The 26,635-nt window shown below is 43.5% G+C and overlaps 1 long non-coding RNA gene across 4 annotated transcripts; it reads right to left on the bottom strand.

Moving 5' to 3' along the window:
• Positions 1–772: 772 nt before the first annotated feature.
• LOC147510603 (uncharacterized) lies at positions 773–21,156 on the bottom strand. 4 transcript variants are annotated; one of them, XR_015218949.1, is made up of 10 exons: positions 21,081–21,156; positions 7,811–7,845; positions 7,372–7,437; positions 7,184–7,276; positions 6,917–7,045; positions 5,068–5,124; positions 3,646–3,843; positions 3,333–3,392; positions 2,020–2,115; positions 773–1,184 (listed from the first exon to the last, which is right to left on the bottom strand). It is a non-coding gene; the product is annotated as an uncharacterized LOC147510603 (long non-coding RNA). The 4 variants fall into 4 exon arrangements; XR_015218948.1 differs by lacking the exons at positions 6,917–7,045; positions 7,184–7,276; positions 7,372–7,437; positions 7,811–7,845; positions 21,081–21,156 and adding exons at positions 1,342–1,484; positions 5,469–6,903; XR_015218946.1 differs by lacking the exons at positions 6,917–7,045; positions 7,184–7,276; positions 7,372–7,437; positions 7,811–7,845; positions 21,081–21,156 and adding an exon at positions 5,469–6,895.
• Between the last annotated feature and the right edge of the window lie 5,479 nt (positions 21,157–26,635).

The following is a 26,635-nucleotide window of genomic DNA, read 5'->3' as shown; positions in this document are numbered from 1 at the left end:
GTAACTACATCATGAATGAGTTAACAACTTGTATAAAATTAAGTGGAATTGAAAGGTGCTAGCATGATCTAAAGTTAAGTGATAAAAACTAAACATGTGACGTGTCGCATGATCGTAAACTATTGTTTGTAAGTATTAATTTTCAAAAATAGTAAAAGCATAAAAACTATAGCCCTTAAGGAACTTTCATCCCTCAGATAGACTTTGTGGGCATATATGAAACAACCAAGACCAAAGAAATAGATCTGAAAATAGAAAATCTCAATAAATCATAGTAGTGTGATCATGTGATGTACATGTATATGGGATCAAATAACTAAGCACACTACAAGAAAACTGGTTTTTACCCATAGTCCAAAACCGTAGAAAAAGACGGAAAAGGGCTTTTCCCACAGTTTTGGACCGTCGCAGGACTGGGCTTTTTGTGAGTCAAAAATAGTCTACCCACAATAATGACCGTGGTAAAGCCTATCAATAGTGACGGTCTTTGCGTCAGCTATTGCCGTCGGTATGGCTACGGCAGAAACAGTTGGAAAATCCGTGGCAAAAGGTCACTTTTACCTACGGTTTTGGTCCGTGGGAAAAAGTTAGTTTTTCCTACAACTTTGATCCATGGGATCTGCTGTTTTTGATACGGCTATAGACCGTGGCAGAGTCATTTTTAAAAATAATAATAATAATTGATATTTCAATTCTGAGATCTTTTCCCCTGCAATCCACAAATAACCACCAATCACCTAATAAAGGTATTACACCTACAAATAACCACCGATCACCATAACCATCCTACATCTCGTTACTTATCTATAAAAGAAAGCTCGTAAAGCCAAGGATTGATCGAATTAACCAAGATCCCGTAAACATGCATGATAGGTATATAAAAGTTAACCATCCATATATGCAAGTTAATGCTAAACACCACGTATAATTTTTTATACAAGCACGAACCATGAAAATCAAAGAAATAAACAAAGTGCTTCGCCATTTCCAGCCTTGTATTAGGAAGGTATGAAGCAGATCATATGGTGCACCAAAGGCATGACTTGAATTGTCCCCATATATGTTGATTGAGAATATTTTGTGGAAGACATCCAAGGTTCCTTTGTACTAGAACCATTCAGGATAGCAAACTGCCATGGTACTGAGAACTCCAGCACGTGTGCATGATGGAGAACATCTCATATCTGAAAACATATATTCATAAAAAATAGCACAAGGCATCATTCAAATAAATTGAGCATGTAAAAATAATGAAAGCTACACGTTCAATCTTTGAAATGATTACTAGACCATAAATACAGCATAAAAGTGGCCAGTGGTACAATGCACAAATATGCCAACCTGTTGAGATGCGATTGAGTTCTTTCATATTGCACTACAAGTTTTATGACTAAAACGTGTGCTTCCATCCGTTGTTAGGGCAGCAATAAAAAAGGGTGTGGTTTAACTAGAGACTCACCAAGCCAAAAGTACATATTGCTCAACTACAAGCAAAGTAGCAATTCTTTAGACAAATTAAATAAGCCAAAATTCTAACCTTGATGTATGAATACTATTCCAGCTCTAGTAAAACAGTAAGAAATATGCACTTCTACTTCTCATATTCACATCTAATTTTTCAGCATAACACCCATATCTACTATAAGTATTAGACCAATCGCAAACTACACGAAAACAATAATTCCAAGAATTAATAGTGAGCTTTAATTTCCATCTAAGGAAAACTGTGAACCCCAACAAAGCCACATGTACAAACCAAATTCTACGAAGACAAGTAGTAAATGAAACCTATATTAGTTCTGTGTGCTACCGTTCTTATGCAAATTGCTATATGAAACCAATGATAGATCCCCAATGCAGAAACAAATATTAAAGTAAATGAAATTTATTAACATCGACATAAATTCCAAGGTTAAGAAGTAGGATACATAATATTCTAATCACCCATTTCCTTGCACAAGCATGTACCCGTTCATTATGGGATAAGGGCTAAGTACTAATGTAAATGTATCTACTTACAGTGAGCTTGAGCAAACAATAGTTGTAAGCATCCACTTTAGCTCAACAAAGTTAGGAACCGTGCAATTTTATGGATCCTTGGCTCCCTAAACTAACCTGTGAGAGTAACATGGACTTCATAGTTTAATGAAAAGCATAAAATGGGACTAATAAATTCCATGTCCACTAATGAATGGAATCAATGGATCCTACATACATAGAGACATATAGTTGACTGCTATAATTATAACTAGGTCTATGAAAAACCAAAAATACATATTAACACAGATATACTTGACAATATAGAGAACTAGAATAAGTGTTCCTATGAATATTAGAACAAAGGAGAATACATAGAGAACACTTATTTTCTCTGAAAAAAAAAAAAAAAAAAAAAAAAAAAAAAAAAAAAAAACCTTAGAACATAAATTTTTTGGCTTTCCCTCTCTTACAAAATAAGAGGCATTTTTTGACTTTTTACTCGACAATGGGCAGGACAAAGGCTACTAACCCAGAAAATAGAATAACAATGACCATTTGTTATAATATGACGGTCAAGCTCACTACTAAAGGAAGCATACTCTCATCATAAAAGTAATTAATGCCCCCATAAATACCGATTCTATGCTCAAAATTTTAGACTTATCAAGTAGACCTTACTTAAGCAAATGGCAAGCTTCTTTCTCCCAGATGCCTTAGGCAGCATACACTAAGGTATATTCCATCCTTTTGGAAATAAAGTGTAGGATACACTACATGCTTTTAAGGCACAAATTAAGAAGGTCGCAAGAGCTTGAAGCTTTGACAACCAAAAACTAGCTCAAACAATCAACTACTAGCCATTAAATAAGTTCATTCCACCACTACGCGCGCTCACTCACACACACAGACAAACACAACTAAATGAAAGCATTATAGCCAATGAAAAGCCTGAAATCAGGCCAGTCAGATTACCATGCAGCAACCACAAGGTGCCTGCAAAGAAGTCCAATATGTGGCAGTAGTGCAATCCAAAAACTGTACAAAGACTACTCCAGTTGAAAATTCAATTTTCAAGATAAAGATGACTACCTCAGCCCACAAAACGATTGTCTTCAGCCCCCTAATTTCGTTGTTTCACTTATACTTGATGTTGTTACGGAAAAAACAATATAATCTTATTATTCATTATACAGCCCATGTTGCATTATACATAGTTCACCTATAATGAATAGGAAGCACTTAATTACAATATCTTCAGGCTATTCACATAATACATAGATACAAACAAGGTTATTCCATAATTAACTATAAAGCTTATTGACCACAGCTTCAGAAACCGAAACACCACTTACTTGGATACATTTACCGGTGACCTGCATGTATGTCGATGTGAAAGCCAACTTTCTGCTTCTCTGCAAAGGCAAAACAAAAACACATATATGAAGTTTCATTCAGTTGGCCTGAGTCAAAACCCAACTGCAATGGACACAGATGAAAACCCAAGTACATTTTAACTTGTTGTTTCCATAATCCTAACTACATCATTTTATATGATAAAGTTTAAAGTTCAAATTATACGAAATGGCTCAAGGCTGCCCACCTTTTCGTGTATTTGATACATTATTTATACACCATAACTAAAAAAACGTAAGAGAAATAATATACCTCGCCGCAAAGCAAGTAGCTTGAACCGCAGAATGTCCAAACGGATCAATCTGCCAACCGACTCTAGGAACTTAATCAAACTCCTTTTTAATAAACCGGTGTCCAAGTGTCGTCTGATCAATCATATCAATATATAATGTGGTGTCCGTAGTACTTCTCCCGCAGCCCACTCAAATAAAAATCATTACTTCTTTCAACCTGATGCCAAAGTGAAACATTGGAAGTTACACTCCAAAATATGAAAGGTAAAATGAGATGTCCCTTAATCAGATATCGTATTGCAAATTTACAATCATTATCCAAGATTCACTGAAACATACATATCTACACGCATTGTCTGTGCTTGTTAGCAATCACCATAGACAGTAATAAATATGGAATAATTCCCCCGATCAGAAATAAACTATATAAGATTAAATAGAAATGAGGAAAGAATTACATGTCTAAACAAAGACACACAAACGATACACTTTCAATTGAGAAAATCATCCATTCACATATGTGTCGTGAAGGCTATGATATCATTGAAGCCCGAGGGGACAAGTAGTCTTCGAAAGAAGAAACTGATATGGCAAGACCAACACTTGTCAGAATTATCATTCAAAATAGAAAACTGTTTTAGAAAGGACTCGCCCTTTTCTCATAGCACATACTAACTATGACTTTGAATAGGGCATAGCCTCAACTAGTAGCAAAGATAAAATTCAATACAAACAAAAATAAAAAGATGTACCTTTGAGTTTTTTCGAAATACCAAATCCGAAAGCTCAAATCAGAAATCAAAATTGGGATTTTGAGTTCAATCCCGAGATGAGATGTAGAGACAGAAAAATACCCAATTGCTTTGTGACTTGTGAGATAACCTCAAAGAGAAGTTAATGGGGTAGGGAGAGAGTGATGAGTTGCCTCGAAAACGTAGGAATGCTTGATAAGATTGCACGTCAAAGATCTGAAAGGGGTGGTGATAGAGAGAGAGAGAGGGCATGCTGGTAGTGGTCGAGAGCTTCAGATGAGGTTAAATTGTTACTTTTTGTTGAGAAAAGAATGAGACGAATTGGAGAAAAGGGATTGGGATTGGGAATGGGAAAGAAACCCTAGAGATGGGATGGAAAGAAACCCTAGAGATTGGGATTAAATTGTTACTTTTTCTAGTAGTGTACTAATAATCAACTACATAACGAAAACATATATGCTAATAAGTTCATTAACAAAATGATTATAACATACACCTAATAACAGATAATTTCATGAGCAACCCCAACTTTTTTAATGAACTGAAGATTAAAATTTTTTACTTTTAAGATAAACTCAATTTTTTTGAGTTAAACTAACAATGGTACCCACTTCCTGAAATGAAATATGCGCCACACAAATAACATGCAATTGAAGAAAAAAAAAATACAAAATTACCTGATAATTTACCTGATAATTGGATGAGCACAAAAACAAATCGACCAGCGTCAAAATCGAAGAGAAGAACTGCCACCAAAAGAGTATCACAATAGTTTCAAAAGTGAAAAACTAATAGAAATAAAAATTTGGAGTTATAAATACCCAACAAGTTGAGCTATTAAAAACCAATCGAATCCGAACTAAAAAGGTTCACCGAATCAATGATGATAATTCAACACAGATAATAATTGAAGGAAAACAATAATAATATAAGCAAATGTTTCACCTAATTTCCTGTATTTAAAAAAAATGATGACTGAGCCAAAAATAAATCCACCAAACCCCAATCAAAATTGAGGTGAAGAACTGAGAGAAAAAAAAAATAGTGAATAATTGATCCAAACAGAAATTGAAGAAGATTAAGAAATTACCTAAACGAGAAGGAGAAAAGAAAATGACCAAATGAGCAGGAGGAGAAGTCGACCGAATGCGCAGCTTCGAAGAATCGAGAGTCGAAACCAAAAATTGTGAGACTAGATTGATCTTGTGTTCAGGAAAATTTCTGCACCCATTATTACTCAAAACAACTCAAAGATTTAATCTTTGAACTGAATTTCACAAAATAACGATTTCACTTTGATATAGTTTTTCACCCTTTCACTCTCTATTTTGTGCAGGAAGTGGTGGTGGGGAAGAGGAAAATAGAATAACTAATCAATCGAGTGTGTTATACCTGACCAATTTTTTAGGCCCTAAGCCCACGGCCAAAACGCGTGGATGTGAATCTACATAAAAAAAAAGTCTTACCCGACGGTTTCTCTCGTGGCTACCACCCACGGCCCAAGTAACAGATAAACTGTGGGTAATGGTATTTAAGTATGCTGACGAGCTTAAAACTATTGCCTACGGTCAATAATCGGGGAAAAGTAGCAAGGGTTCATGACCGTGGCAAAAAATACTGGGTAATCGTGGGAAAAAATCCATTTTCTTGTAGTGGCAAAACATATATTAAACCCTCACCCATTTTTTATTATTGATATAAGGTAACTGAAAAATGGAGGAGAAAAACAGTGGATACCCCTTTTTATTTTCTTCTTATCCCCCCTCTGTACTGGGTCACTTGGAGCAGACCAGCTCTTGCTTGGTTCAAGCAGGAGGTGTGTGTAGCCAATACAAGCTTGTTAATAAATTTGGCATACCTTAGTGCAAGCCACCTCCTCTTTATCTTAGTGCATATCTTAGTGCAAGTTGGATACGAAGTGTCTGACACAACAAAATATATTAAAAAAATTGAGGTTTATCACATATAATATTTTTCCGTATCGTGAACGACACGGACACGTGGGTACATATCTGACACGGATTATTTTTAATGGCATATCCATGCAACAACTAGTTATATATGAATATGACAAAAACATAAACTTAGTACAAATTCGTAGAGGAACATCAAAATATTAGGAATCAAACCCTTGATGCTCAACAAGTGTCACCGCCAACCAATGCTATCAAGTAACCATAACATAATGGAACGAAGAGGAAATAAAGGAGTATTGGGCAAGGAGACATGGACATCGTTACTATCAGGACAAGATTCAAAGGCTATAGAAATTACAAACCAGACAAACAATAATAGGTAGGAGCCAAAGAAGATAAACAAAGCCATGTGCAACTGAGACTGAAAAACCTGACGTTAAGTGTACACCACTTGACCAAAGGAAACAGCAGAATTTTCATAGAGGAACTGTGAAAGCTCGCTAACAATTTCAGGGATAGATCACATGAAGGGACCAGGAGGATTATAGACTTATAGGAAACAGAAACATGCAGGATAAAAGAGAAGCAATTGGCAACTTAAGATAGTTCAGGTGCGACTTACTATCAGATCAGGAGCATCGTCTAGCTTACATATAATCCAAGGGACACCAGTGCCAAGACCCACAGCCATTTCTGCCACAAAGTCTGTATATGCTCAAGCAAGAGGACCAGGCCCATACTCATTTTCTATCTGTGAATTCAAATTGAGCAAGTATAAGTCTGCTTCTAAGTTAGCTAGCTCATTCTATTTCATAATCAACAAATTTGGTAAAGTATAAACCTTTAACAAGTAAATGAATTTAGTTACTTACAAATACAAATCATTTACCTGAGCAAGAATAATTGGACCCCCCTGAGATTCAAACAGCTCTTCTGCCTTCATCGTGTTTATAAATTTTTTCGTAAATCTTTCCATTGCAACCTATAATATAATTGTAAAACCGCATATAAGTTAACCAAATTAAAGAGGGGCAAAAGAGCAATATATAGAGAGGGATAAAGTCTTAAACACCTAACCTTGAAAGGCTCATTGTCTGTTCTAAAACTGATACTAGGAATGAATTTGAGCCAAACTGGAATCCACTGCATTTAAGAGAATACATATCTCACAATTTAAGCCAAGGACCTAAGACAAATAAACCTGTAAACGACTCATATCTCACAATCTCACAGTGGAAGCTTCTACTTTGTTCTCATATGAGAACACACTGTTGTAACCCAAGTTTCTGACCTATATCAAACACTATTAAACACTTATATGATACTCACATATTTCCTTTAAGCAATGACTAATCTACATAATCCATTTAAATCAAGAAGTCAAAAATGAAAAACAGTCTAGACTTACTAAACTAACCCATTTCTCTCTGTTTTCTACATTCATCAAGGCAAAAAATAACCTAACTCTTTAATGCTATATCCAAAATAAACTAGATCGAACCAAAAACCAAATTACCTTTCTTCCTTCAGACATACTTGCCCCAACGTCGGCTACAAAAAAAACAACAAACAAAAAACAATCATCAAATAAATCCAGTTATAAGAATAAACCATTCAAAACTACATTAACGGGGGGGCGGGCGGAGGAGAGAGAACTCGTCAAATTTTCCAGTAGCAACAACACCACCACCACTAGAACCATTACTACCTACATTACTGTAGGGGAGTGATATTCTCTATCCAGCACGCGCTTAGCATGGTGGAACTAATGCACCGACCTATGATATCAGGTCGCATCCACGAGCCAACATCGCGCCACAAGACAGATCGCAACATCACGCGAACTACACCGGCGGTGACCACGGACTCCTATCCATAAGCAATCATGACCGGAAGGAGTACTTACACTAATCCCGACCGACCGACGGTCATCGATCACGCCGCATAAGCTACTTGCTCATACTGTCACTCCTCATCATCAAAGCAGACCTATGTAGATATTTCTCACGTGCTCCCATGATCCACACCCCACGTTGGTGACATCCTCTACACGTGGAGGGTGAGGATACACTCCGAATCTCTATAAATACCACTCCTATGAACTACGCCGGACTGATTCTACTCGAACCCAAATCCCCCGAGTAAGATCGAGGCGGTTCGCTCCAAAAAAGCGAACTCGGTCTCACCCATCCATCCATATCAGTCCCCCAGAGACTGTTTGTAAGGGAATATCACATCACACCTTTACATTGGCGCCGTCTGTGGTCTCGATTACTTGAGAAACCAAACCACTTTCACACTAATCAGTAACAAAAACCAAACCAAAAGATTCTCAAGCCCACGAAGCATGGTAAGCCTCGAAGCTCAATTCAACACTTTGGCCGGCCAGCTAGGAACAATGAACGAACAAATTGCCCAACTCAGGCAAGAAAACGTCACATTACGTGCACAAGTTGACACACAAAGCCCACTCGGCCGGCATGGCACGCGACGACGACGGCGTCATCAACGCGTCGGTCAGCCGGATCCCGAGCTAAACCAAAGGCTCGACAAGAATGCGGTCAAGAAGGATTCCACTATGATAGTGCAGAAAATGTTGAAAAACCTATCGCAAGATCTCCATTTCTTTGCCGAAGTACTTCACAAGGTCTCCCCTCCGGACTTTGTCCAACCAAGGTTCCCACTATATGACGGTCGCACATGCGGGCCAACATATAGCACGATATGCTCAAAGCCTTGCACTATCTGGCGCCCAGAGTTCGACCATCTACGATGTAGGCTCTTTCCAAAGAAGCTTGAAGGGCGGCCCACTCGATTGGTTTTCTCCCTCGAACCGGACTCCATAAGAAGCTTGAACGGCTTACCGACGTTGCAAGCCAAGCCGACGCATACAAATGACGCAAGAAGGGTGATCTCAATTCACTCTTCCAACTCTCTCAAGGGGAGGAAACCTACAAACTCCTTCTTAAGCCGGTTCAAAACAGAACTCTTGGACATGGAAAGCGGCCTCAAGGAATCATTTGCCGCAGTGGCTTTCACAACCGCCTGCCGCATCCGTAACACCGACCTAACCAGGTCGCTCTTGAAAGACCAACCCGAAACGTTGGCCGAGCTGTACGCTCGAGTGGATAAATACATCAAGCTGCAAGAAGCTTTGCTAAAACAGAAACGAGAAGAAGAAGAAGCAGCAGAAGAGGGAGAGGTTTACGAAGTAGCATCATCCTCTAGGAAGCGACCCCGACAACAAGGGCAACCATCCAGACCCAAACCAAGAAATGATCGGGAATTCGCCGTGCTCACTAGATCTCCTAGTTACATACTAGAAAAGATCAAGCGTGCTGCATTCTACCGACCAGAGATAAGGCAGCCAACAGATCGCCCAGACCAGCCCTACTGCGCTTTTCACCGCGCCAATTGCCACGAGACCGACGTCTGCTGGGGGCTCAAGCATTACTTGCAAGACCTGATCGAAGCTGGGCACATCAAGCAGTACACTAATATACCTGACGGCGACCTGCGCCACAAACTCATGGCTCGCAGGATACGAAGCAGGTCCCCACCCAGACGGAGCGCTCTGAGGTCTCAAAGTCGCCCTCACAGCAGAGGACGCTCCCGTGAACGCATCCATCAAGATCGCCGTCAGCCGTCAAGAGGTCGCGAGCACAACAGAACCATACACGTGATCACTCTCCAAGATGATTCCGTCTCAAGTTCACGGGAAAAAAGAAGGCGCGTAGGCGCCCTCCATGAAGTATACAATTTCTCTTCACAAGCTGCAGCCGTGCCACGCAGTTCAGGGCGAAGAACAGGAGACATCACCTTCTCCGAGGTCGACCTCAACAAGGTCTGCCTCCCGCATAACGATGCACTCGTGGTCCACGTCAAAATCAGTGACTGGACCGTCAAGCGAGTTTTGATCGACCCTGGCAGCTCTTGCGATATTTTGTTCTACCACACGATCCAAGAGATGAACTTACCAAAGTCGGTCTTCATAGACCCCATTGCACCCCTCTTCGGATTCAACGGTTCCAGAGCCGATCCAATCGGAGATATCATCCTCCCAGTCTCAGTGGGATCCCGGGAAGACAAAGTCAGCTTCAACACACGCCGTCCTCCCTAGATACCAAGTCGTCCTACAACGCCATCCTAGGACGACGTTGGATACATCAGATGCAAGCCGTACCATCCACGTTGCACCAAGTCATCCGTTTTCCGGGCCCAAGGGGAATGATGGAACTTCGAAGCAACCAGCTCGAGGCCCATCATTGTAACCAGATCATCGCAGCAAACAAGACCACGGAACCCCCATCTCCGTCGAGAACGAACCTAACCACCAATTACACAATGGCCAAAGATTTAGTGGCTGAAGTGAGAACTAGCGCAGCAAAACAGAACGCTGCCCCGACCTCGACCACCATCAAAGCAGCAGGCGTACCGACAGCACGACTCCTGGAGGTCGCCCCATTGGAAAGCATCACGAACAAGCAAAGTCTCGTGACACCACCACCACCTCCTCTCCAACCAGAAGAAAGGCAGGGAACTGCCCCAGTTCCTGTTGTCACGCCAACAGCGATCGCCGACCGTTGTCGTAACCACAGAGGACGTCCCAGTTCCTCTGACTACTACAGCCAGCCAGCGCACCAGCACAGACTCTACAAAGAACAATCCTCCAGAGAGCGCCCAGAACGCACAGAGCCAAGCACCGACTCAAGACAAGCAGCAAGTGAACCTGGGAACCAAAGGCGACCCTAAACTTCGTCTATGTGGGGAGCCAACCTTGACCCTACACTTAAGGCTCAACTTGTAAATTTTTCGTCCATGAATAAAGATGTATTCGCGGTCATATATATATCGATGTACCTGGTATAGACCCTAGTGTTGCATGCCACCGGTTAAACGTCAAACCGGCGCTTTAAACCGGTTCGACAGCGTCCTAGACGATTGTCATTACGCTTTCAAAAAGCAATCAACGACGAGGTAGATAAGCTCAAGCAAGTCGGTTTCATCCGAAAGGTCGACTACCCAGAGTGGATCGCCAACATAGTGGCAGTCCCGAAAAAGAATGGCACAGTCCGTTTGTGCGTCGACTTCACCAACGTCAATCAAGAAACTCCAAAAGACAGCTTCCCCCTACCAAGAATCGACCAGCTAGTCGACCAGACTTGTGGGCACGAGCTGCTATCATTCATGGACGCGTATAGCGGGTACAATCAGATACCACTAGCTGAAGAAGATCAGGAGAAGACATCATTTATCACTGAGCAAGGAATTTATTGTTACAACGTTCTCCCGTTCGGACTAAAGAACGCAGGAGCGACCTATCAGCGGCTAGTAACTAACATGTTCCAGGACATGTTAGGCGATACCATGGAGGTCTACATTGACGATATGGTTGTCAAAAGCAAAAAAGCAGCCGACCACCTCACTCACCTCGAGCAAGCGTTCTCCAGACTACGACGAACCGGAATGAAGCTGAACCCAGAGAAGTGTCTTTTTGGTGCGTCCTCCGGAAAATTTCTCGGATATCAGGTCTCGCAACGAGGCATCGAAGCAAATCAGGACCAAAATTGAGGCGTTCATTGACATGCCCGACCGCAAAACAAAGAAACAGATACAAAAGTTGTCAGGTATGGTCGCCGCACTCAACCGGTTCATATCAAGAGCGTCAGACAAATGCCGACCGTTCTTACAGATACTCAAGAAAGGCGAGCAATTCTCATGGAACGATCAATGCCACCAAGCATTCGCCACCCTCAAGGAGTACCTACCTCACAACACCTCCGCCCTAGCCAAACCAACCGACGGAGAAACTTTGGGGCTCTATCGGCGGTATCCGATTTTGCCATCGGTTCGGTCCTATTCAGGGCGAACACAATTCAGAAAAGCCGATCTACTTCACAAGCAAGACACTCACTCCAGCCGAGAAGAACTACTCTTACATAGAAAGAGCGGTCCTTGCTTTGTTATACTCGGCAAGAAAATTCAGACCGTATTTCCAGGCTCATCCAATCAAAGTGCTTAGCGATCTCCCTTTGAAGAGGATTCTTCACAAAGAAAACAAGACTACCAGGATGGCAATATGGGCCGAAGAGCTGGGCGAACACCACATGGACTTCGTCCCGCGCATATCACAGAAGGGTCAGGTCGTGGCAGACTTCCTAGCAGATTTCCCAGTCGACGACCCTAATTGGGAGGCGGAAACAGAGGTCGCACCCAAGAAAGCGAGCATGCAAAAAGTCTGGTCTCTCTACGTCGATGGTTCCAGCAACCCTGGAGGCAGTGGTATGGGAATCGTCTTAGTCTCCCCCGAGGGAGCTATGGTAGAGAAGGCAGTTCGTATAGACTTCGCAACGTCCAACAACGAAGCAGAGTACGAAGCACTAATAATGGGAATGCGCGCGGCGATCCAGCTCGGAGTAAAGGAGATCCAAATCTTTAGTGACTCGCAACTGGTCGTTCGCCAGGTTGCAAAAGAGTACACTACCAGCGAAGGTAACCTCTCCAAATACCTTCAAGTTGTTAACAATTTGCTTCCGTCATTTAGCAGAGCGACGATACACCATTTTTTGCGTGACGAGAACCGTCACGCAGATAGCTTGGCATACTTAGCCACTCAGACACCGAACTGTGTCCCTCGACAACTGATTATCGAAGTAGTCGACCGACCTGCTTACCAAGCGGACCAAGTCTTGACAATTAGCGACCTGTTCCCACTCTCTGAAGATCAGACGAGTCGCTCCTGGATGCAGCCTATTATACAGTACATCCAGCACGGCACACTCCCAGAGGAGCGCACCAAAGCCAAGAAGGTTCCACACCAAGCACGTAGCTATTGTTTGGTGAACGGCAGATTATTCCGCAAATCCGCCGGGGGACCCCATCTGAGATGTATCAATCCAGAGCAAGGCCAGCTAATTTTTGCTGAAATTCACGAAGGAGAGTGCGGCAACCACGCTGGAGGTCGGTCACTAGCCCACAAAGCGATCTCTCAAGGGTACTTCTGGCCTCGTATGCAGATCGATGCTAAAGCGTATGTCCTCAAATGTGTCAAATGCCAAACATTTGGTCACAACATCATACAACCAGCTCGCGAACTGATTAACATCGCGAGTCCTTGGCCGTTCCACATGTGGGGCATGGACATTATGGGACCATTCATCCCTCAGAAGAGCACCGGCTTCCGCTTCGTCCTTGCTGCCACAGACTACTTCACTAAGTGGGTTGAAGCAATTCCGTTAGCACACGTTAAAGAATCACATGTCGAAATTTCATTTGGACTCATATCATCACCGGTTTGGCCTACCACATACACCGGTGATGGATAATGGCTCAGTTCAAGGGCAAAAGCAGTCAAAGAGTTTCGGCCAAATGGAAGATCGTTCATGCATTCTCTACACCACGATGCGGCTCAAAGCAATGGACAAGCAGAGGCGACAATAAGGCCATTCTAGAGAATTTGAAAAGAAAATTGAAAAGAACAAAAGCCCGATTGGCCCAATCAATTTGGAGAACATACTCGGGCTCATCGACTTCTGACTTCGCTCAAGCACCCGGCGAAGTCACCATTCTCCCTATGCTATGGCACGAAGCCGTCATACCCACCGGTGACAATCCGACAACCCGATCTGAACTTGTCGAAACGGGCCTTAATGACTTCGGTTCTAGCTCGAGATCGACCTCCTCGAGGAACGGCGCGACCTAGCGGCCGTCCAGTGGCGACCTACCAACAGGTCCTCAAGAGATCTTACAACAAGCGAGTACATCCACGATCTTTTCAACGGGGGATCGTATTGAAGAAAACTCAAAGGCGATGCTAAGCTAGCACCAACATGGGAAGGGCCCACATGCGTGGAACGCGTCGTTGGCGGCGGCGGTATTGGATTAAAACCGAAGGAAGGATGCCGCCGCGACCATGGAACACATACTTGCTAAAGCAATTTTACCAATAGTTGTATTACGCATTGTAAGTCCCTGTTCCCGGGCACAACAAAGTTCAAATGAAAGAAACTCAAGATGGTATCATAAATGGCGGACCTACTCACATCTCCAAACCACACCTCCCACGAGCAAGCTCCATACCTAAACACGCTCACGCGGCGGGGCGCCTCGAGGAGCTTACAGGCTCAACGCCTCTCGAAGTCGCTAAGTTGAGGACCTATACTTCTAGGATCAACTAAGCGAGAACGCTCAGAGCGCGAACGCCCTCAGGGGCTAAACACGCTCTCATACGGCGGGGCGGCTCGGGGAGCTTCGGGGCTCGGCTCCTCTCCGAAGTCTCGCTAAGTTGAGGACCTATACTTCTAGGATCAACTAAAGCGAGAACGCCTCGGGAGCGTAAAGGGGGCTAAACTCGGGGGCTAAACACGCTCTCATACGAGCGCTAAGTTGAGGACCTATACTTTAGGATCGGGCTCGAGCGCTCTCGAAGTCTCGCTAAGTTGAGGATAAACACTTCTAGGATCAACTTAAGCTCAAACGCCTCTCGAATCTCGCTAAGTTGGGGGCATACACTTTTTCGATTCAACTAAAGAACGCGGCGCTCAGGAGCGAGCAGCCTCGGGGGCTAAACACGCTCATATCGCTAAGGCAAGCTTAGGGCGCCTCTCGCCTCTCCGAGTCTCGCTAAGTTGGGGGCATACACTTTTCGAATCAACTAAGCGAGAACGCTCTCAGGAGCATTACGCCCCCAGCGACTAAAACAAACTCTCATCCGAGCAGGACGTCATAGAGAGCTTACAGGCTCATAGCCTCTTTCATCCTCACTAGACGAGGACCGATATTCCTAGGGTTCAACGAAGAAGCGGCTCCGGTGAGCACCATAACCCACGAGCTTGCAGGGGCAAGGCCCCTTCTCGTCCTAAAAGATCAAACACTTACATATCGTGTTCCCATGCACTATCATAGCAGCTTAACATGTAACAAGAATACATTTCAGAAGCAAAATCCATAAACGGGATCAAAGCCATGAACAAATCAGACCAAAATATATACAGCATTAATCAAGGTCTCACCAAAGGGAGCACACATTTCGGATCCAGGGAGATCAGCTCTAGATCACCGACCTGCTAGGTCTACCCAGAAAATCCAGGTCGGCTACCAGATTACAAAAAACAAAGTTAACGAACTGCCACCTTCGTGGAAGCCAGTTCTCCAAATTCAAAAAAGCGAACTGCTCGGGCAAACCCGAAAACGCAGCTCTAGTGTTTAACCCTCGTAGGGGCAAAGAAAACACAAGTTAATATCAAACCAGAAGAAGAACATACTTTCACCGGTGACAAACTCACCATCACGGAGCAGCGACCACATGTTTATCCTCAGGAACAGTGCTGGTTGAGGGAACATGCCTCGCAGCTCGCAGAGCAACACGCATACCGACCTCTCGAGCCCCGTCCGCCTTCTTTAGCTGACAGTATTTCTCGTCCAGCTTGGCGTACTCACTACAGACGGTGGTATACGCGTCCTGAGCCTTACGGGCAACCCTCTGGCATTGCTTCGCGTACTCGGTGACTTCCGCGATCTCCACTTGCAGATCCGCCATAGACGCAGCAAGTTTCGCATTTTCATCAGCAACAACACGACATTTAGCCGACATAGTCTCCGCGCTTTTCTTTGTCGACCACCCGGCGGCATTTCGCGGACATCCCATTTCGACTTCGGGCATCGAGATCGGTATCAGGCGTTGCCTGCACAACCCTCTTCAGCTTATCATAACCAGCAAGAAACTACAAGTAGGGAAGCACAATGAAAATCAATCAAAGCGGACGACTCAAAAATTAACAAACAACGTACTCACCAAACAGCTCGCCATGTCCATGGTCCCCAGGAGCGTATCCATGTCTTCGTCCTCGACCTCAGCTTTGTCCCCGTCCAGCACAATACCCCTCAGAAGACTAGTCGCTATAGGTGCGGAGTGGAAGCTGCAGTCGGAGCGCTTTACAGCACGCCTCTTCCCCGACATCCCAACGTAGAAGAACTCACTCCCCACGTCCCCAGCGCGAGGGCGCGAACTCCCACTAGCGACGTGGCCCCCCTGCTCCAGGTCGTCTACCCGTTCGGCGACCCGAGGGACACCGTCCTCCCGGTGGGGCGACCTGATCACAACACCTCCAGTGGGGCGCCACGACCTCCGGGGCCGTTTAGCTTTTTTGGACCCCGACGCTACCGCCTTCCTCTTGCCACGGGCATCGTGCACATGCGGATGAAACTCCATTTCCTCCATCAGTAGAGGAGAGCTCTCTCGTAGACTGCCTTCTCCCACACCAAAAGCGTAACAACGAGCCATAAAAAAATCTAAACCACAAGGAACAAAACAAAGCCAATAAGCAAGAGGCAACATCCAACATAACGATCACAAGAATGAAAGAACAAACGTACCTGAGAAGACGACCAACGAAATCACGCAAGGTCAGAAGAGCGAAGACAGCAGTAACAAGAAGTCCAAATGCCGTTGCTCTCCCCGAACAGTTTCTATTTATGCAAAGGAAACGTATCTTCCCGAGGCAACTCATTAAGGCATCGAGACGCCAAACGCCAGTCCAACTGGCAACCATCATTTCATATTCCACAGACCCTTCATCTCCGCACACGTGCCCAGCACGCACTTTAATGGAAGTGACCACTGATCACAGGACGCTCCAGCCGTACCCATACTGACTAACTAGAGGACGCTAACACCGGCTACACGCAAAACAGTTCAAGGGTGACACAGGTCTACCAACCTAAAGGCATACAAATCAAACAGACATACAGTACGCAAGGAAGAAAAACACAGAATAACAATATAGCCTTAATATAAAACAGTTAGCAAACTGACGACCACAGTCCAGCCTCAGGTCGCCGAATAAGCCGAGCTGCTGGGTCTACCCAGGAAATCCAGCCCAACTAAACATCAGTATCATACAGACAGACAAAGGAAAGGACGAACTGCCCAGGTAACCCCAGGAAAACAGCTCTATTGTTTTAGGCCAGAGGCCGCTTACAAACACAAAAACAAAAACCAGACATTGACCTCTCAAATCACATCATCAAAGCCTTCCACAAGAGGGACGTCCAACACTTGGGAACAGCTCGGATCACCAGGGGACGCCACCACTCCTTCCGATTAACGCCCCACCGCGGCTTAACGGCGGGGAGGCTGATCCCCAACCACCTCAAAGCCGGTGGTAAGAACGACCATAGGGAAAGACTACCGACCTCGAGTGAATCGACCTGTCGGTCTATTGCCGGTCCATGCGCTGGCACCTCGGGCAGGTCGCCGTATCTCGCCTCCAGTTCTTCTATTTCAGCACGGATAGCAAGATAGGCCTCCCTCGCCTCCATCGCAGTAGCTTTACAACGTGCAGCGAGCGTATTAGCAGCAGCAGCCTTTTTCTTCAGATCGTCGACCTCATGCCTCAGCCCAGCCGCCTCGTTCACAGCCGACGTCCTATCCAGAGACAGCGTAACCAGTTGTGCCTTCAGAGTATCCAGCTCCACCTTCTCCGATTGAGCTATCGCTCGGAGATCGGAGACTTCGAGCCTCAAGGACTCAACCTCCGACTTCTCCATCTCAAAGAACAAACAAAGGGTATCTTCAATTTTCGGTACCCGCAATCACCGCTGCTGGCGGCTTAGCACATAGTACCACAAACAAGCGATGAGCAACGATTACAATAAGTAATAGCAAAACAAGAATAACAACGACCACTTACCGGACAAATCGCCTTATCCCCCCTCCGGATTCGACTCCAGCTCCTTGGCATCAAGGTCCTTCCTATCACCATCAAGCGTCATCCCCTCCAGCAAGCAAGCAGCTATGGGTGCGGACTTGTAGCTGCAGTCCGACCTCTTCACATAGCGCTTCTTCCCAGTTGTCTCGTCAATGTACATCAGGTTGCGCTCCAGCTCGTCCTTTCCAGTACTGGACGGCCCCTTACCAGCATCTCTTGAGCCAACCTTCCCCTTCATCTTGCCTGAGGCATCTCCAACAACACGGGGTCGAACGACCTCCGGGACAACCTCCGGGCCGTCCTCAACCAGAACGCTGAAGTCGGGCATCGGCCTCGACCTCGGGTTACGAGCTGCCCTCCCACCCATTCGCACCTCACCACCCTGTGCGGTCTGGGCCACCCTCGCAGTCTTAGCAGGTCGGTACTCCGGAACGTCGGAGGGAACGTCCTCCACGTCGACAGGAGCATCTTCCCGACCCATCCCGACCCGGACCGGAGGCCCGGCACGAAGCGGTCGCTTCACCCCAGTACGGCCCCGGTTTCTATCCTCTCTGGTCACCAGATCACTCCCACGCTTCTCCATAACACGTACTTTGGACGCTCCCTTACCACGAGCCCTACTTTTCTGAGCTTCCCTTCTCTTTCGAACGACAGGCCCTCCACGCTCCTTAAAGAATTCGGCGACCTCTGGCAACTTCGCAATTTTCTCGTCCCGAGTCAACCTAGCGAAGCTCTCGACATCGCTTTCGGTTCGTCTCTCACAATGCGGGGGCGGTTATCGTACAAAAGACAACATATCAAATATTAGATCAATCTGGGGATCAATCGTTATCAGCATAAAACCTAAGAAAACGTCTTGGTACCCACCCGGTGAAATCACACGCGTTTTCTTGTCAACACCGAACCCACTCGCCGCGGTAGTTACCCACTCGCAGAACGGTCTTTTATCCCAAGACTTCGTTACTCACTCCATCCGAGCGGGTGTGAGTAGCTTCGGGTTTGCAAGCTAAAGTTATATGCCCTAGATCGCTTCAAGGTGAAGTGCTCAATAATATCAGCGACTTCGATCCGGTATTCACCGCTGGCGTTCAACAGGTCGAACACCTTCAACAACCGCCACGTGTTACCAACGAACTGCACAGGCGCTTTGCCACAGTGGTTCAAAAATTGACAAACCAACTTCGAAAATGGTATCGTCATATGCGCCCTCAGCTGCCCCTCGCAGACGATCACCCCGTGGCGCGGTGGGACGTACCTATCGCTAAAAACCAGTACGCCTCGATCAGGCTCGTGGATCTCCAGACCGTCTACAGTTATACCATATCTTTTCCTCAGATATGGAAACGCCCTCAAAGCGTGTTTATCCACAGCCCTAGTTGGCGGCTCATTTCGAAGGCGACTCCTCTCACCGTCTGAAGTCTGAGCGCGCCAACGTCAAGAACCACGTAAGCGGTCGAGCATCGCCTTCCTCACTCACAGCCTCATCCCCATCACCCTCACCCCGCATACCAACTGATTCATCTGTCTCCTCCTCATCCTCCCAACCAAGGGAAACTTCACGGATCTCGTTCGAACGAGTGTCATCGGAATCCGACATCTTTCTCCTCTAAACTTATCAAATCTAGCTACTAGTATCTAACGAGTACCCTAACAACTCTAGCACGAAGCTTAGCACCAAAACAAGGGAAGCGGGTTCAAAATGGCAGAGCACTAACACGAAGATTGATGCTTAATGAAGTTCTCTCTACCAAACGAAGCAGCAAAATGAAGTCTCGGTCACGCAAGTAGGATTTTTGAACAACCGCCCCTCCAGTTTCCAAGGCATTATGATTACACCCTAGCCCTAGCCATCCACGACTTCCAAGTAACTGTCTTGTCTTTTCGCATCCCGAAAAAAAGCGGGCGTTTTTCTTCTCTGCGAATCTTTCCGGATCATCACGTCTTTGCACCGCAGCGTCACACGATCATACTAACTAGCGCACGCGGTTAACACCAGCTGTTCTACACTGATCGTGGCCGCTTCCCAAATATCACATAGTACGCGCGTGCCACCGTTCTCTCTCAGCAGGTCGTTACCACAACCTACTGAGAGGGGGCTGTGTAGGGGAGTGATATTCTCTATCCAAAGACGCTTAGCATGGTGGAACTAATGCACCGACCTATGATATCAGGTCGCATCCACGAGCCAACATCGCGCCACAAGACAGATCGCAACATCACGCGAACTACACCAGGCAGTGACACAGACTCCCTATCCATAAGCAATCATGACTGAAGGAGTACTTACACTAATCCTGACTGACAGTCACTGATCACGGCCGCAAGCTACTTGCTCATACTGTCACTCCTCATCATCAAAGCAGACCTATGTAGATATTTCTCACGTGCTCCCATGATCCACACCCCACGTTGGTGACATCCTCTACACGTGGAGGGTGAGGATACACTCCGAATCTCTATAAATACCACTCCTATGAACTACGCCAGACCTGATTCTACTCTGAACCCAGTCCCCAGAGTAAGATACGTAGGCAGTTCGCTCCAAAAGCCGAACTCGGTCTCACCCATCCATCCATATCAGTCCCCCAGAGACTGTTTGTAAGGGAATATCACATCACACCTTTACAATTACTACTTCCAGCTGTACCACCAACTTATCGTTTCGGTACTTGTTGGTGTCTTCTTCTTTGATTATTATTATTATTATTATTATTATTATTATTATTACCACCACCACCATTACTTGGACGTCTCTATAATCTCCACGTCAACACCATCACTAAAGCTAAACCAACTACAGTTCCAACTGACCTCCAATTCTAACATCAAGTAATAAAAAAATCAATACTTTATTAAATTTTAGTTAATAAATTAATCAAATCAGTAGATAATATGTTTACCATATTTGTAATGGAGAAAAGATTGGTGATTTTGAGTGTTAAGTATGCCATGAAACTTTTGAGGAGTTAAATAGTAAAAACAAAAATCAAAGATTGTTATGAAAGGAGGGAGGAAGGAAGGAAGGAGAAATGGGAGGAAGAAAAAAGAATAGAAGAAGATGGGTTGATGACAACTTACCCGATGACCAACAATTCCTTTTCCCTCTTTTCAATTTCGCTGGGTTTCAATTTCCCTACATTTGGTAACATATAACTAACCGTCACCTAAGAGCATTTGCAATGCAAGTCATAGTTTTCCCCCCCTCTATCACCGCCACCTCATCACTTTTCACCACCCTTTTCACCAACCCGGTGAAAAACAAGGTGAAGTTGTGCAATGCAGAGGTGATAAAAAATATTTCGGACGAGATGTTGGATTCCGTCTGGAGGTTTTTAATACGAGACGGAATGTAACATCCCGTCTGATATTTTATAACGAGACGGGATGTAACATCCCGTCTGATAGCTCAATATCACCGACGCTTAACGGGCTCCATTTTCACTTCATTTCCAGCCAAAATTCGATTTTGTAGCCTCCATTAACAACCTTTGAACACAAATTTCCATTCATAATGACTTCTCCACCCCCAACCCATCCCCACCAACCTCACCACATGAAGAGCATTCCGATGGTTTGGAAATGTTAAAATTTCCAAAAAAGGGGCAAAAAAGGATCGCCGCCGAGAACGCGTAATATGGGGAGGAGGGACTAAATTGAACTTGGGTTTAATTTTCCACCGCGTTGTGAAATCGAGGACCACCCACCATTAGCGTCAACATCGGTCCGACACGTAGCAAATCGAGTGGCGGAATCTCAAGTAAGTTTTTGAATTTTTTTTTATGTTAATTATTATTATTTATGTTAGTTTATATCAAGTTTGTTGTTGTTTGAATTTGTCGTATTATTTTAGTTTGAATTTGTATTAGTTTATATTAGTTTATTTTAGTTTGAATTTGTCGTATTATTTAAAAAAAAAATAGTTGTAATTATATCGTATTAGCGTGTTTGTTGAATGTAGGAAGTACACTTATGGAAAGTCGTTGTGCACTTTCAAATGTTGTGTCGTGGTGGCGTTGTATGAAATCAAAAACGGATCCTAATTTTGTCCCGGTTACCGATATTATATCCGCCACACCATTTGGGAGTTTTTTGAATTCTAATTTGGGACAAAATGATCAGGCATTGTTGTTTGGGATAGTTGAGCGGTGGTGGCCAACTACCCACACATTTCATTTCCCATGGGGTGAGCTTGGGATTACCCCTCTTGATTTCACAATGCTCACGGGTATCCCAATTGGTTATGGAGATGCCGTTCCTTTTGATGAAACTTTAGAGGTTTTTACTACGGCGATGAGTTTCTTTGAAGGTTTTGATTTGGTTGAAGATGATGAGCAAGACGAGTTTTGAGATTATCGGTGAGCAGTTTTAAGGGAGGAGCTATAAATATGAGTTGGTTTACTTGAGATATTTGAATAGACTCAAGGAGAAGCCGAAAAGACTATCATATTGGTGAGGAGTCGATCCACGAGTATGTACGTGCCTTCCTCTTCTACTTTGTTGGTGCGGTATTATTTGGATATGCTGATAGTTATTTACGTATCGGGTGGATGGCCGCTGTCTCAGACGTAGAGAGGATGTGGGATTATGACTGGGGTCAATCCATCTTGGCATACCTTTACCGCTGGCTAGACCTCGCAGTTGAGACGAAAGCCACTAAAGGCAATTTGTGCGGCTTTGTTTGGATTATACCGGTAAGTCTTATTTATTAAGTTATTGTTTCATTTCATTTATTTATCTAATTATTAATGTTGACATGTTTATATATATATTGATATTGTATTTTATCTATTGATGACAGTATTGGTGGTACGAGCATTTTCGTGTGATGCATCCTGTGTTGAAGAGGTTGGAAGAGGATGAGACTCATGACCTGATTCCACGTATTCAAGCATGGGGGCTTCATCGTAGGCAGAGGGGGTATGGGGACCTATCACATAATATTCATAACACTCGTCAGCAGATTGAGCTTTTAGGAGCTAGTCGAATTGAGTGGCAACCCTGGGCCGAGTCCTTCATCTTTCAGACCCCTTATGCGGATATTCCAGATGTTCCAGAGAACACTGAGTACCGTAGACTATCATATATGTGTCATAGAGCAAGGTTTCTTTTCCGCGGGCGAATGATACTTATAGGGTCAGTCACTGCATGGTACCTTGGGGACAGATGTTGGCGGCAAGTATCTGGAGAGATTGTTATACCTTACCCACCACCTATGGATATGACAGCCTCTGATATTCTTCCTGCTGTTCTTTCACACTATAGAGCAAACCCAAATGAGTGGCGGACGATCGCCTTTCAGTTTTACGGGCGACTATGACTTATATTGGAAGAGGGTTGGTCGAGGTCTCTTGCTAGGTGCGTTATACCGGGGCACCAATTTTGAAGGGGTTACTTCTGGAGCATTGAGGCCCGACATTCATTTCCCAGGAGGAGTGGAGTTGCCACGATCCACCCGCCAGGTGTTTCATGATATTCAGATGCATGAAAGAACTCCACAGATATTTGATGATGATGACCTTTGGCATTGGAGCATGATTACTTCGGGGGCAAGATATGAGAATACCTATTCCACCGGTAGATACCGCAGTTGGTAGCAGATTTGTCAAGATTCGGCGGTTAGCGAGGTTAGTATGATTTGAATTTATTTATGATTTGTTATTATTAGTATTCACTATAACCCCTAACTTGCATTTGTTTTGTTAAACAGGATGAAGTAAGGTCAGAGCTCCTTAACTACAGCTCTCTCAGTTATACCATGCGTGAGTCCTTCATGGAGTCCTCTCGTCGTAGTTTTGAGTGCTTACAAGAAGAACGTGAACGAACTTTGCAGCTTCAGAGACGTGTGCAAGAGTTGGAGAATGCTGGAAGTGGAGTACCTCAAGCTCAAGCTCAACCAGAGAGGCGACAACGACGTAGGGGGGAGAGCTCTTCGACCGAGCCTTTCTCGTAGGGGAGGAGGTCTCGAGAGATATTTTTTGTAGTTTGTAATAAGCGTGTGCCATTACTTGTCTTATGGCGTTTGGGATTGTTGTTTGTAATGAATTTTTGATTAGCTTTTTTTTCTTTGATGAGTTTTGGATATGAATATGTCATTAAACAAAGGAGGTTATGTCCAATTTTTTTTAGAAATTATAAGTTAGTTTTTTTACCGAGTTTCTGTGTTAGACTTGGGTGTTGTTCATGATTGTTGTTTGTCTTATTTATTATTTTCAAAGTATATTAGCAGGTTTTTGATATGAATATGTCAATAAAACAAATGAGGTTATGGCCAAAAAAAATTAAAAATTTATAAGTTCGTATGTTTCCAAAAATGGAACATTCGTTTCGCTCGTTTCACATTCGTTTCACATTTGTTTCACTCATTTCCTGTTTTTGTTGAAACAGAAAATTTTTAGTTTGGAATATCACTCATTTTTGCACAAGGTGAAGTTCTGACAGGTTCTGACAGGAATAGTGTATGGGGATACCGAGACGGAATGTAACATCCCGTCTGGGTTTTTTGGACCGAGACGGAATGTAACATCCCGTCTGGTTTTTAAGCCCTCCTCCCTGCACATTTTACTATTCCAAACAATGCAATTATGGATGGGGATGGTGGCCCATTTGGAATTATTGAGGGTACATTTGGATAGACATTTGGATACACTACTACAAAAAGGGGCATTAGCCACAGTAGGTGAAGTAGTATATACCACTGTGTTTATAATAAAAGTGGGTAATAGTCATTTACCACGGTACATTTCGCATTTCTAATCTAGGTACATGCAAAAGCCACTGTTTACGTGATATAGTGGTAAATAATATCCCATATACCACGGTACTACCAAATATTGCCAATTTGTTTTAGATATTGAATTTTAATCGTTTCTTGGAAAAAGGTGGTTTATGTTTTTCTAAAAATTACACCTACCGTGGATAAAGGGGGTCTCCAAAAGTCCAAAACCACTCGATCAAAAAACCAAAAATTAAACTGAAAATAGGGCAAAAAAACATAGTGCTAAAACCCCTCTTTTCAATCGTCACTGGGTTTCTGCTCTATCTCTCTCCTAGAATTTTCCCAATCGCGTTCATCATATCGGAAAATTTATCTCTCGCCTAGATACAGTTGCAAGGTTGGTCCTTCCAAAAAATCGTCATGCTCAGTTCGTGTTTGATTCACTTCATTTTCAATTCATCCGGTAAGAGTTTATCGTTTTTAGTTCGATTTTGATGTGTTTCTTTTTACTGCTCCTTTGAGAAATCCTCACGTGTCTTCTTGGCAATTAAATTTGAAAGAGTTGTTCTATTTCTGTTCTTTCCTTGTTGGTTTGGAAAAAATTATTGTAGCTCTACCAATCTGAAACTTAGATTACATCCTCTATAAGTTGTTTTCTTCTTAATTTCTTAATTTGCGTAACTAGAAATATTGTGTTGTTTGGGTGGTGCTATCTTCCTGTTTTGGGTTTTCAGTCCATCTATAAAGTGTTTGACTAAAGGTCACAGTAATGGTGTATAGTTTATTGGTTTTCATATCCATTGTTTTTCTGTCCCTCTTTGTCGTAGTAGTAGAAATATAAAAGCAAGATGGTTTATACTATGTAATATAATTAAGTTAACCTTGCTTGACCGCTATAACTTCCTTGACTTTTGATGAACCTGATGCTTTCTTCTCACCCGATGAACCTGATGTTGCTAGTTTCAGGTTTTGCTCATCCCCGAAATAAAATTAAAAGGGAACATATGCTAGACAACAGTTAGGCACGCTAAGATTTATGAGCAGAGTGTTGGAAAACCAAGAAAGGTATATCATATGTTTGGAGTAGCTATGACACTGACCTTAAAATGGATCAGCAGTAGGTATAACATATGTTTGGAGCAGCTATGACGCTGATCTTAAAATGGATTAGGAAGGATAGGAGTTGCTCAGATAGGTTATAAATTAAGTGTAGCAAATTGAGATCGTCTGCCAATAGAAAAAAACAGATAGAGATGCCCATACTTACAAATATATTATGATGTTTTTACTTCGTTTGGTGGAATGTTGACTTCGTTGTCTTTTACAGATCATTGACATTCGTCAGCATTGTCTTTACAAAACATTAAAATCAGGACACACAAGTGTATCCTTTCACATTTTCGTAGAAGCAATTTTTGGAATGGGCATTTTGATATGTATGGTGTGATTGACATTATAAATAATCACAATAAGTCCCCACATTGTGTTATATCCCCAATACAATTTTTTGTCTTGGAATATTTAAAGCGTAACTTCGAACTATTATCTTTGACCATCTGCTTAGATTTGTAGAAGTGTGCAATTTCTTCCTTGGAAACCTTGGGAAGGTACTGTTTAATGTCTAGTCCTTCCCATGAAATTTAAGCTCTGTTTTTTTCCGGGCTAATAATGTCATATTGTACAGTTAATTTTTAAATGAAGTAAGGTACACACCTTTATATTTGCTCTTCAGAGTATTCTAAGATTGCAAAATAAAGATTGCAAACAATAATATCCTTTTGACAAGTAAAGGTTGATATATTTATAGAGAGTGTAACCGTCGGTCGACCTACTCTATTAAACCCATTACTTCTACTAAACAGATTAAATCGAAATCCCTCCCTTAATAAGAACACTATCGCGATTTGAAGTTAAATTC

The sequence above is a fragment of the Coptis chinensis genome, chromosome 3 (assembly GCF_015680905.1).
Source record: "Coptis chinensis isolate HL-2020 chromosome 3, ASM1568090v1, whole genome shotgun sequence".
Lineage (NCBI taxonomy): Eukaryota > Viridiplantae > Streptophyta > Magnoliopsida > Ranunculales > Ranunculaceae > Coptis > Coptis chinensis.
The sequence above is the reverse complement of the archived record's forward strand: the minus strand, read 5'-3'. Positions and strand labels throughout refer to the sequence as shown.